This window comes from Poecilia reticulata, unplaced genomic scaffold (genome assembly GCF_904066995.2).
Source record: "Poecilia reticulata unplaced genomic scaffold, P_reticulata-male-v2 Scaffold_73, whole genome shotgun sequence".
NCBI lineage: Eukaryota > Metazoa > Chordata > Actinopteri > Cyprinodontiformes > Poeciliidae > Poecilia > Poecilia reticulata.
Genome location: NW_027675171.1, coordinates 37638 through 51032, shown reverse-complemented (window position 1 = coordinate 51032; position 13395 = coordinate 37638). Strand labels below are relative to the sequence as shown.

Genomic DNA, 13395 nt, shown 5'->3' with positions numbered 1-13395 from the left:
ATATATGGTCAGAGTTATTTAAGAAGTCCACTAAGAAGAGGAGGAGTTGCCACTATGCATCATCAGATTTGGCTGGATCCACACCTATTGAACCTGAGGAGGACAGAGCCACTGTTAAAGGCGGCTTGCGGCAGCAATTTCCTCTCAAGTTAGCATGGGCATGTACTGTACACAAAGTTCAAGGAATGACTGTTGATGAAGCTGTTGTTTCTTTTAGTAAAATCTTTGCCCCGGGACAAGCTTATGTGGCCGTGAGTCGTGTTAAAAGTCTTTCAGGATTGACAATTCAAGATTTTGATGAAAAGAGGATATATTGTAAGGATGACATTGCTGTTGCTCTTGAGGATATGAGACCCCTTTTGAGTGGTTCTATTCAGTTGGACCGATTTAAGAAATCTCCTTTTACTGTATTCCTGATTGTCAAGAAATCTGGTATGAGTATGTGAGATCTGTCCAGGCACGCAGAAAATGGAATAAAGGCCTGAGAAATAACAGTAAAACCTGTATGATGATTTAATGATTTCAGTAGTGTATAACCAAATGTATGTATTCTGTACTTTTAATCAAAGAATGTTATAATGTATGCTCTGTACTTTTAATCAGTTGAAGGTTATAATGCTTTATGGAAATTGAGGTTTAAACAACTTGATTGTTGTATGATACTCATTGATTATTAAGGAATAAAGATAATTAGTGAGGAAGGAACATACTAAGGTAAAATGATGACAGAGTGAAGCATTGAATATATTTGAACATGTTCTTTCAGCATTGGACATGTCTAAGCATGTCTGGAGCGATGGGTGAGGCTTAATCAGAAGCATATGGTCAACAGCAAGCGAGTAATAAGGAAAGAATGTGTCACGAGGGAGTTGGGGAGGATGGAACTCTCTACCGACAGTGAGACGCAAGGGGAGGGTTACGCAGCCCTGCCCCGAAGGCTGCCCTACGTTGAGAGGGTTTAAAAGGTGGAGCCCAGGAGAGAAACGGGGTTCTTCGTCCCAGGCGCAGAAGAGGAGTCAGCAAAGGAAGCAGGCTAAAGACCAGCAGAGGAACACGCCCGGAACCAAGGGAAAAGCTCAAAGACTTCACGCCGATAAGAAGGGACAAGTTCCACCGGCCACCACCTCCGGTTCCAGATCCGACCGAATCCTCTGCCTCTACTCAACGCTCTCAATTCCGGTGCAGCTGACTTGGGAAAGAGACGGAGGTCTTTTAAAGATAAAGAGTCTGCACGTTTAATGGAAAGCGTGAGTCTTCTCTCCACTTCTCTTCAGTAAAGAGGACTTTGCTCCGGCTGGACAAAGACTCTGACCAAGGACATCTGAAAGATTACAGCTGCCGAGACCAAGAACCATCGGGTATGAGTTGACCAGCTTCCCCCAAAAGCCTTGCTCAGTGAATTTAGAGAAACAGGTTAGGGATAAGAATAAGGATAGGATGTGATTGATCCTAGTTGATTTCAATATATTTTTTGACTCTTTAATAATTTTTGGGAATTTAACCTGTTGTCATATGCCCCTGCTAAAGCTTGCTTAATAAAATTATAATCCTAAAAATTCTAATGAGAATTGTGAACAGTGAGTTTAATTGTGTCAGTCTTAATTATTATTGGTTCTCCTGAATATGGTAAAGTTAACATACATGATCCTAGTAACAGAGTGGCTTTGTGTTTTCCTCTGGTGAGTGTTAAAATAATGACCTTGGGACTTAACTCTAAGTCACTAAATTTAATCTAGCCGTTAACAAGTGCCGTTATTTTAGGAGAGGAGCTACCGTTAACAGGAGTGGTTGTAGGGGTTATGTCACTGTGAGGGCTACTCAGCGGATTGCTCCTCAACTGTAAAAGCTCATAACTTCTGGATCGAAGGTAGTCTGAGCTAGACGAGTCCTTTCCGACCCCAGTTTAAACAGATAATTCTCCACAAACTATCTCTAGGGTAAGACTCGAGTTTCTGGGGGTTTTCCGGACCTGGTAGACAGAGAACTGGGCAGTAGTGAGTCCAAAGACTCGTGAGGAGTGGGCGGGACTTACTATTGGGTAGTAACAGACATGATGAACGTGCAAAGTTTATCTCGGCATGTAAAAGATTTGGCTTGTTTTACAGAGCATTGGAAACCTAAATGTGTTGCTGTTACAGAAACATGGTTGACTTCAACTCAAACTGATACAGTAAAAATTGATGGTTACAGTTTCTCCAACCATCCACGACATTTATCTTATTCTAACAGGCATCCACAATTGAGTGTGTTGCAAGACCAACAACATGGTGGTGTTGGCATTTATTGTGCAAATGACATTGAATTTGAAGTTCTGCAGCAGCCAGAGCTGAATTTTGAGTGTTTGGTGTACCGGTTTAGTCATTTAAAAATGGTCCTTGGGGTAATTTATCGCCCACCATTATATCCTCTGTCACTATTTAAAATAAATTTACAAACTTTGTTTGATTGGCTTGAAAAACAAAGCGACACAATAGCACTGATTGGAGATTCTAATGATGATATTTTGAAGTCATCAACTATCTCAAAATTTATGTCTGATAAAGGATACCTACAAATGGTTGATGAACCAACCACTGAAAAAGGTACATTAATAGATCATGTTTATGTTAAATCAGAGAAGCATAAAGTTGAAGCCGTAGTTGTGCCTACATATTTTAGTGATCACGAGGGAGTAATGTGTGTTTTTGAGCGGTTGTAATCATGTGATGTTTTGAAATATTTGGTTTTTCTTGATGAAAATGAATTTAAAAATGTTTAAGACTGCAAGACATTGAGCTACATTTGAAAGAGTGATGGCACTTACAAAAATTGGGCACTTTAAACACTAAGCAAAGCCACTAACTACATCTTTACTTCTGTTGCTCAAAACATTTTGATGGTTAGTCTGTGAAGCAGTTGTTCCATATGCCGCACATAAACGGGCAGTGGGCTGCTGTTTTCACATGGGTGGCCAAATAGGTATCCTTAGGCTTGAAAAGTGAAGCAGTTGTTCCATATGCCGCACATAAACGGGCAGTGGGATGCTGTTTTCACATGGATAGTCAGGGAATAATTAGAAGATACCCACTCCAAGACGACTGCAGTTGTCTCCGAACTACTGCCTCCTCAATTAAATTTGGTTAAGCACATTAATGAGAGGGAAAGACAGGGAGCAAAAACAAGGGATGCCCACATCCCACTTACACACACCTGACATACAAAAGGAAATGGGGAAAGATAAACCAAACCAAGGGGTCTTTGAGCCCCGCTTGCACTCACAACACTTGCATATCTACACCACACAATCAAATCAGATTCAAGTTCACTGATCAGAGGAGGACAGTTCCTACATAAAATTGGAATTTAAAACCTCTCCTTAGAAAAAGGTTTCGTTTCTTGCATTAAGTCGCCATTTATTAAGCTTTGACAGATGAACAATTGGATACAAACTTAAAAGGAATAATGAAAAAGCAACATTTTAACAATTGGCATATTATTGATATTTAATGTCCCTTTGGGATCAATAAAGGATTTTCGAATTTGAATAATGATTAATATGTACATTTGTTAAATCTTTGAAGCTGTTCTTAATGCAGGGTTTGCTTTAGCTTGTTACATAGCACAAAAAAACCAAAGACAGTTTATTGGTACTTCCATTTGTGGAACTGGGTTCAATTCTCAGGACTGCCCGACTACATTTGTGCTGACGATTGAAGGTAAAAAAATTAAAGTATGAAACCTAATTAGGACATAGTGCCATAGAGTGACACCATACAGTAGAACAAGAAGGGTGTCTTGGTACCTTAACGGTTCCACTTCCAAGAAGTACTCCACAACTAATAACACTTACTGGGTGGTCTGATGGCTGTCCCAGTTCATCATAGCTTAATCTTATGACTGGTTTCCTCACTCGCTTAGAGCGTTCTGTAATGACATGCTCTCCCTCATCACTTTCCCTCTCTTCCCCTTCTAAATCTAGATCAGAGCAGAGCAGTGAGTCTTGATTGTTAGGTGAATTGGGACTTAATCCAGCATCATCAATAGTCTTGTGGGCAACGTAATCTGAACTTCACTTGTGACTGTAGAGGGTTCTTTAGCTCTCCTCTATTTGTCTCAAAAGTTCTCTCAGGTTGACTTGTAGAGGGACTGCCGTGTTCACCTCCTCATACTCAGAATCTGAAGAGAGTGCAACATCTTCTTGAGCAACATGCTTGGCAGACTCAGACCGTCTCTGTTGGCTCCTAGTGACAGGTTTCCGCACTTGTTCTGTCTCAGCCTCAGCTGGAAATCGGACAAGATGACCAATGGGTAATAGGTGGTTGCGATGCACCGTCTTCTCAACCCCAAGTCCTCTTTCTGGTTTCACCTTGTAGACTGGCAAGTTAGGCATTCTTTCCACCACAATGTATGGCACTGTCCTCCATCTCTCTTTCAACTTGTGCTTACCGGTGACACCAAAGTTCCTCAGAAGTACACGGTCTCCCTCTTCTAGGATCTGCTCTTTCACATGTTTGTCATGTGCCTTCTTGTTTCGTTGGTGCTTTTTGTCAGCAGCTTTTGCAGCGAGGTGGTAAGCTTGTCCTAGATCTTTCCGCAGCTTGGATACATATTGGTGGTAAGTTGGGCCTTTCCCTGTCTCATCTGATACTCCGAAGCAGATGTCCACAGGAAGACGAGCCTCCCTTCCGAACATTAGTAGATAGGGCGAATATCCGGTTGCCTCGTTCTGGGTGCAATTATAGGCATGCACCAACTGGCTGATGTTCTGACTCCATCTCTGTTTCTGAGCGGGATCCAGAGTCCCGAGCATGGACAACAATGTTCGGTTAAATCTCTCAGGTTGAGGATCTCCCTGAGGATGGTATGGAGATGTTCTGGACTTTCGGACCCCCAACACCCTCAGTAAATCCTGGATGAGCTTGCTTTCGAAATCCCGTCCCTGATCGGAATGTATCCGTGCAGGAAGTCCATAGTGAACAAAGAAACGTTCACACAGAATCTTGGCCACTGTGAATGCTTGTTGGTCTTTAGCCGGAAACGCCTGAGCGTACCTTGTAAAGTGATCAGTCACAACCAGGACATTTGCATATCCTTTTGAGTCAGGCTCGAGAGAAAGAAAGTCAATGCAGACCAGATCTAGTGGTCCCCGGCTGGTGATCTGATTTAAAGGAGCTGCTCGCTGTGGCAAAGCTTTACGGGTAATGCATCTACCACAGGTTTTCACATACTGCTCCACTTCTGACCCCATCTTAGGCCAGTAGAATCTGTTGCGAATCAGCTCAAGCGTCTTTTCCACTCCAAGATGACCTGATTCATCGTGGAGGGACTTGAGCACCATGGGAACATGTTCTCTGGGTAGAACCAGCTGCAGTACTTCTGTACTAGGTGGTTTATTAATCTTTCTATGGAGCAATCCATCCACCAGCACAAGCTTACTCGCCTCTCTTTGCAGGCAGATGGCCCCAGGGACAGTACACTTCTCAGATGAGAATGCTGGTCCTCCACTTAAGGATTTCTTGACCAGTGAAATCAATGGGTCATGGTCTTGTGCCTTAATCAGATCTGCTCTGCTGATCTGGGTCAAACAACCAAGCTCTAGTCGAGTTGGAAACACATAGCATTCTGGCATGGCAGTGGGAGGGACACATAGAGATTCTGCACAGCTAACTGGTTCAGCAGACTGGTCTCTAGATACCTGCTTGCAGAGTGCTCTAACATTGTCAGGTGTTAAACTCCTGAACTCATCTCTGTCATCAGGAACAGGGTTTCGCGACAATGCGTCTGCATCAATATTGCTAGAGCCTGGCCGATACTGCAGAGTGAAGTTATAGGTGGAAAGAGCTGCGAGCCAGCGATGACCTGTGGCATTCAGTTTGGCGGTGGTGAGTATATATGTAAGGGGGTTATTATCTGTCCTTACAACAAACTCTGCACCATACAGGTAATCGTGGAATTTATCCACCACAGCCCACTTGAGTGCCAGAAACTCTAGCTGATGCACTGGATAGTTCTTTTCCGAAGAACTGAGCTTTCTGCTGGCAAAAGCGACTGGCCTCAGTCCTTCAGGATGCTCTTGGTTTAGCACCGCCCCCAAGCCATTGAAACTAGCATCTATGTGCAGCACATAGGGCTTCGACGGGTCAGCGAACGCCAACACTGGCGCTTGGGTGAGGCATTTCAGGATCTGTTGGAAAGCTTCTGTGCAGCTCCCATCCCATCTTTCTCCAAAAGGTTCACTGACTTTATAGTAAGTTTTCTCAGGAGACTTTGCAGATTTCCACTTCTTTTGAGTTGGTGGATATCCCTTACACAGTTCGGTTAGTGGTCTAATGATAATTGAATAGTTTTGATGAAATGTCTGTAATATCTACAGAATCCTAGAAAGGACTGGAGTGATGGAAGATCAGTGGGTTCTGTCTGTTACTATCCAATAGTAAGTCCCGCCCACTCCTCACAACTCTTTGGACTCACTACTGCCCAGTTCTCTGTCTAACAGGTCCGGAAAACCCCCAGAAACTCGGGTCTTACCCTAGCGATAGTTTGTGGAGAATTATCTGTTTAAACTGGGGTCGGAAAGGACTCGTCTAGCTCTGACTACCTTCGATCCAAAAGTTATGACCTTTTACAGTTGAGGAGCAATCCGCTGAGTAGCACTCACAGCGACATAACCCCTACAACCACTCCTGTTAACGGTAGCTCCCTTCCTAAAATAACGGCACTTGTTAACGGCTAGATTAAATTTAGTGACTTAGATTTAAGTCCCAAGGTCATTATTTTAGTTTTGGCTAAAAGCAACCTATAAAACATTTCTACTTTTTCCTCCCAGAATCAAACTTCATAGCTATTTCACAACCATCAAAGAACTTTAAGGTGACTCATTAATTGAATGTCCACAACATCTTTTAGATTTTCTTAAATGCTAATTATTTTATTAGTAAGGCAATTTTGCAAGGGTCAGTACAGCTTAATTCACTAGCAGAAATAATCAAATAAGTAAAATCAATAATCTAGCCTATCTTTCCCTAATGCTGACACTGAGAGCTAAAAAAGGGAAACTTTGAGAGAGACGGACAGAGTTTGGCATTTTGAACCCCAGAACTGGCCTGATGATGAAGAAGGTGTTGCAGCAGCAGGAGGTTCCCAGTACAGGAAGAGTACTGACTTAGAGCGGCAGGTCTCGGGCCTCAGGGTGACTTCCTCATGCGCGTAGCGGTCCTCAGCTTCTTGTCTTGCGGCTCTGTAGCTCCCTTCTCCTCGTCTCACGATCTTTCTGGTCCCACGGAAGGAACACACCAGTTCTTCCTCTTTGCCTTTGTTCTTTGCCTTTGTCTTTATCTTCATCTTTGCCTTGGTCTTTGTCTTTGGGGGTCTAAACCCAGCTGTTGAGAGAAGTGCGATTTGAAGCCACATGTTGCGGGGCTAACGGGTTGGTCCCCATGTGCAGAACAGTCTTCGGTTCTGTGGCCCCGGCTCTTCTTCAGCTGCAGAGTTCTTTGTCCATCTCCGTCTTGGCTCGAAGCTGCCTGAAGGATCCAACCAAAGTTTCCTCTGTTGCACCCACCTTATAAAGGGTTTATCCACCCTTTTGGTGCGTTTACATTGGCTAGCTTTGTTGCTGTGCCTGTCTCATTGGCTGACTGCTTGGACAGATGATCTCATATCCGTCACTTTGGAGACCTCATGACCTGATGTCTGTTCTAATGTCCCCAAGTTGCTCAATAGTTCCTCCTACCTCTGTTTCCTGCCCAACCTTTTCTTAGGCAAGTTGAAGTTTAGCAATAAGGCTTTATCTTCTCCACTCTCCTATCAGTTCCTCTTTTCCCCTGACCTTCCACCTACCATCTACCTCCTACACAACATCAGTGACCTTTAATTACAGTTACAACATTTTACACCTTTTCAAGTTCAATGTCAAATCACATTTATAACCTTTTAGTTTATCTGATTCAACATTCATTTATAATGTTATAATAACCATAACTTATTAGTTACTTTTATTATAATCATAAGGTGAGTTATTACAGACACTTCTGAAAAGAACCCAATAATAATCCATTATTCTAATTATCTGATACCAAGTTACAGTTACTTGTTTTACCTTTAAGTACTTCCACAAGTGTGAGAGTAAGTGTAAATATTCTTATAATCAAACCAACATCAACCACTGGTTAAACCGATATTAATTATTGGCATAATTATAAGTCATTATTTTAAGTATTTTACTCTGGGTTTTATCCAATCTCTCAAAATGTTTAGATTTTATTCTTTAAAAACCTTTAATGCTTTAAAATAAGGAATGGTCTGAACTATTTTTAGCCTGATGCAAGACAGAAACTTCCTCTTTATTAAGGAAATGAGCTCTTCCTGTTTCATGACTCTCTTTCTGCCTGACTATGATTTTTTATGATTAAATAGAAAGAAGTAGAATTAAAGCAAAGTTTGCAGGACACAATAACAACACACACAACCAGATTCATTTTATTACAGTCTGACTCTATTGTTGGGTCTTGATGTCACCTATGTCATTAATTTAAGGTAATTTATTTATTATTACTATTAAACTAAAATCTCCAGCATGGGGAAGTGGGATGAGCTCGACTTTTCTCGACACCCCCTCCGCGAGGTCAGACCTTTCACATGCTGGGAACCCAACACCCTCCTGCAGGTCTACGTCCTCATCCCCTGGAAAGAGAAGATGGCAGTCTGGGATGTGAAGATCCTCCATCGTCACCAAGGCCTCAGCAGTCTGGGATGTGAAGATGCAGATCCTCCATCGTCACCAAGGCCACAGCAGTCTGGGATGTGAAGATGCAGATCCTCAGTCGTCACCAAGGCCTCAGCAGCCTGGGATGTGAAGATCCTCCATCGTCACCAAGGCCACAGCAGTCTGGGATGTGAAGATGCAGATTCTCAGTTGTCACCAAGGGCTCAGCAGCCTGGGATGTGAAGATGCAGATCCTCAGTCGTCACCAAGGGCTCAGCAGTCTTCAAACTCCACTGCTCTTTGACACCCCTCCTTGGAGTTTTGATGTCTCTCAGGAAGTGACGAATGTTGAAGAGAACCCAGGTCGCTCTGATCCTTTAACAGTGACAAAAAATCCTCAGCTGAATGAAGCGTTGGTTCTTCAGGATGTGGAAGATTCCTTAGGGACAGGTTGATGGGCAAAAACCCTCAATAAAAAAAAAACTCTGGGTGTTCAGTAGAGAAAAACAAAAAGCATAAGCAGCATGACGCTTTATCCATAATCATAATCCTTTTCCATCGCTGGGGTCGTTAAAGGGTTACTGGAGTTGTCGGAGGCAACAGGACTCTGTCAGGCAGGACTCTGTGAAGTCCACAGGTTGCTTCCAGGTGTTGGGTGTGATTTCAACACTTTGTTGCAGGATTGATCTTGGTGGTTGTCTATGACGCCACTCCTTCCTCACGACTTCAGTCCCTTTTCCAGTTTAATCCATCCTTTTGTGACAGGAGTTCTTCTTTAGCATAATCCAATTTCTTCAGGGCCCTCCTAGTCCTAAGCCTTGAAGTTGTTCTTTGAATGGCAATCATCCTGTAATAGTAGCCAGACTAACACAGGATGGCATGATGCTTGATTCTTGCAATGTTCTGGTTCGCTTTAGCTAAGAACTGGCTTGAACACTGACCTCGTGGACCCCTTTCTTCATAAGTAATACTTTTTTACAGTGCAGTAATTGCTTCACAAAATCCATTCCATTGAATTTCAACTTGATCACCGTGACTACAGGCCGATCTTGATCTTTAATCCAAACTTTCTGTCCTGTTTTCAGTGACACTGTAAACTGCAACTTCCCCTTTCCCTCTCTGGGCAAAAAGGAGAAGTGCCTTCGCCTTCCGGCTTTCTGTGACGTGAACGGAATTCCTCTGCAGGGGAAGACCTGCTCTTTTTCAGCTGTCACTGTTACACCATGTCCATCAGCACCAAGAGGTACTCCTCACCTCTCTTTTCTGTTATCCATGGGGCCTGCTACATCCATGCAGATTGAACCCCGGGTAATGTGCTCTTGATGAACAACCCTTCCAACCGCTGCCCTCGGCGGCCTGCGTTGTATTGTCCACATACCTCACAGCCCCGTAGCACGCGTTGGACTTGTTTCACTGGGATCCAAAGCTCATGCTCATCCAGCTCCTTACGGGTGGGTCGTACGCCTGCATGTCCAAGGGCTTCATGCACGCTCCGCACGACCTCATCCACGTACTCTTCTGGGACCTCCCGTCCTCTGGGAGTATTGTCCCACTTCTCGGCTCAGACAAAGACAATTTTTCTCTGTTGGACATAACAGTCCACTTCATCATTTCCACGCCAATGAGCTCCCTCATGCGTGCTCTCAGATGCTCGACCTTGAGCTCCAGATGCATTTCACCACTTCCTTGTGAAATTACTTACATCTTCTGGACGTACGACCTTGCGTCGTACTCCTCGGTCTCTTTGTCTCCGAGTCGCCTATCCCCAAAGCCTCTCAGGGTACCTTAGAGCAGGGATGGGTCTAGGCTAGGTTGGCTACTGGCTTCCCTTCTTGATGCAGCTGTTCATCTTAAGCGGAAGCTTTTCCCTCGCCTGCACGCTGTACAGTTACTGCAAGGGTCGCGGCTGACAAGCCTCATCAGTCGCTCCCAACTCTATTTCCTAAGAGTTGGTCTCCCAAGTGAGCTATTCAGACCCTCTCGTCTGTTTTTACTGACTTGGTCAAAGTAAGGCCCTCCTACTCATTAGGGTCGAGCCCACCCAGGGACGCCATGTCTGTTACTACCCAATAGTAAGTCCCGCCCACTCCTCACAACTCTTAGGACTCACTACTGCCCAGTTCTCTGTCTAACAGGTCCGGAAAACCCCCAGAAACTCGGGTCTTACCCTAGCGATAGTTTGTGGAGAATTATCTGTTTAAACTGGGGTCGGAAAGGACTCGTCTAGCTCTGACTACCTTCGATCCAAAAGTTATGACCTTTTACAGTTGAGGAGCAATCCGCTGAGTAGCACTCACAGCGACATAACCCCTACAACCACTCCTGTTAACGGTAGCTCCCTTCCTAAAATAACGGCACTTGTTAACGGCTAGATTAAATTTAGTGACTTAGATTTAAGTCCCAAGGTCATTATTTTAGTTTTGGCTAAAAGCAACCTATAAAACATTTCTACTTTTTCCTCCCAGAATCAAACTTCATAGCTATTTCACAACCATCAAAGAACTTTAAGGTGACTCATTAATTGAATGTCCACAACATCTTTTAGATTTTCTTAAATGCTAATTATTTTATTAGTAAGGCAATTTTGCAAGGGTCAGTACAGCTTAATTCACTAGCAGAAATAATCAAATAAGTAAAATCAATAATCTAGCCTATCTTTCCCTAATGCTGACACTGAGAGCTAAAAAAGGGAAACTTTGAGAGAGACGGACAGAGTTTGGCATTTTGAACCCCAGAACTGGCCTGATGATGAAGAAGGTGTTGCAGCAGCAGGAGGTTCCCAGTACAGGAAGAGTACTGACTTAGAGCGGCAGGTCTCGGGCCTCAGGGTGACTTCCTCATGCGCGTAGCGGTCCTCAGCTTCTTGTCTTGCGGCTCTGTAGCTCCCTTCTCCTCGTCTCACGATCTTTCTGGTCCCACGGAAGGAACACACCAGTTCTTCCTCTTTGCCTTTGTTCTTTGCCTTTGTCTTTATCTTCATCTTTGCCTTGGTCTTTGTCTTTGGGGGTCTAAACCCAGCTGTTGAGAGAAGTGCGATTTGAAGCCACATGTTGCGGGGCTAACGGGTTGGTCCCCATGTGCAGAACAGTCTTCGGTTCTGTGGCCCCGGCTCTTCTTCAGCTGCAGAGTTCTTTGTCCATCTCCGTCTTGGCTCGAAGCTGCCTGAAGGATCCAACCAAAGTTTCCTCTGTTGCACCCACCTTATAAAGGGTTTATCCACCCTTTTGGTGCGTTTACATTGGCTAGCTTTGTTGCTGTGCCTGTCTCATTGGCTGACTGCTTGGACAGATGATCTCATATCCGTCACTTTGGAGACCTCATGACCTGATGTCTGTTCTAATGTCCCCAAGTTGCTCAACAGTTCCTCCTACCTCTGTTTCCTGCCCAACCTTTTCTTAGGCAAGTTGAAGTTTAGCAATAAGGCTTTATCTTCTCCACTCTCCTATCAGTTCCTCTTTTCCCCTGACCTTCCACCTACCATCTACCTCCTACACAACATCAGTGACCTTTAATTACAGTTACAACATTTTACACCTTTTCAAGTTCAATGTCAAAATCACATTTATAACCTTTTAGTTTATCTGATTCAACATTCATTTATAATGTTATAATAACCATAACTTATTAGTTACTTTTATTATAATCATAAGGTGAGTTATTACAGACATTTCTGAAAAGAACCCAATAATAATCCATTATTGTAATTATCTGATACCAAGTTACAGTTACTTGTTTCACCTTTAAGTACTTCCACAAGTGTGAGAGTAAGTGTAAATATTCTTATAATCAAACCAACATCAACCACTGGTTAAACCGATATTAATTATTGGCATAATTATAAGTCATTATTTTAAGTATTTTACTCTGGGTTTTATCCAATCTCTCAAAATGTTTAGATTTTATTCTTTAAAAACCTTTAATGCTTTAAAATAAGGAATGGTCTGAACTATTTTTAGCCTGATGCAAGACAGAAACTTCCTCTTTATTAAGGAAATGAGCTCTTCCTGTTTCATGACTCTCTTTCTGCCTGACTATGATTTTTTATGATTAAATAGAAAGAAGTAGAATTAAAGCAAAGTTTGCAGGACACAATAACAACACACACAACCAGATTCATTTTATTACAGTCTGACTCTATTGTTGGGTCTTGATGTCACTGTGTAATTAATTTTAAGGTAATTTTATTTATTATTACTATTAAACTAAAATCTCCAGCATGGGGAAGTGGGATGAGCTCGACTTTTCTCGACAGTTCCTTCCAGTGGGCAACAGCCTCCACTTTGCTTGGATCTGTAGCAATGCCTCGTTCAGACACTACGTGTCCAACATATGTCACTTGGGGTCTGAAAAACTGGCATTTATCAAGTGACAATTTCAGTCCAATTTCGCCTAAGCGGTCAATGACTTTGAGGAGCCTCTGCTCATGCTCCTCCAAAGTTCTCCCGAAAACAATTAGGTCATCAAGATATACGATAACCTCCAGCATGTTCATGTCCCCAACGGCTTTTTCCATGAGCCGCTGGAATGTTGAGGGAGCACCAGTTATTCCCTGAGGCATTCTTTCGAACTGGAAAAATCCCAAAGGACAAATGAAGGCAGTTTTATCTTTATCCTCCTCAGCCATCGGAATCTGGTAATATCCGCTCCTTAAATCCAACACTGAGAACCATTTACTTCCAGACAAGCAGTCCAGAGCGTCATCGATGCGGGGC

General features: G+C 43.2%; 1 long non-coding RNA gene across 1 annotated transcript; it reads right to left on the bottom strand.

Annotated features, from left to right (window-relative positions):
* Positions 1 to 6879: 6879 nt before the first annotated feature.
* On the bottom strand, positions 6880 to 10444 carry LOC145550523 (uncharacterized). Its single transcript, XR_014086412.1, has 2 exons — positions 10209 to 10444; positions 6880 to 9962 (listed from the first exon to the last, which is right to left on the bottom strand). It is a non-coding gene; the product is annotated as an uncharacterized LOC145550523 (long non-coding RNA).
* Between the last annotated feature and the right edge of the window lie 2951 nt (positions 10445 to 13395).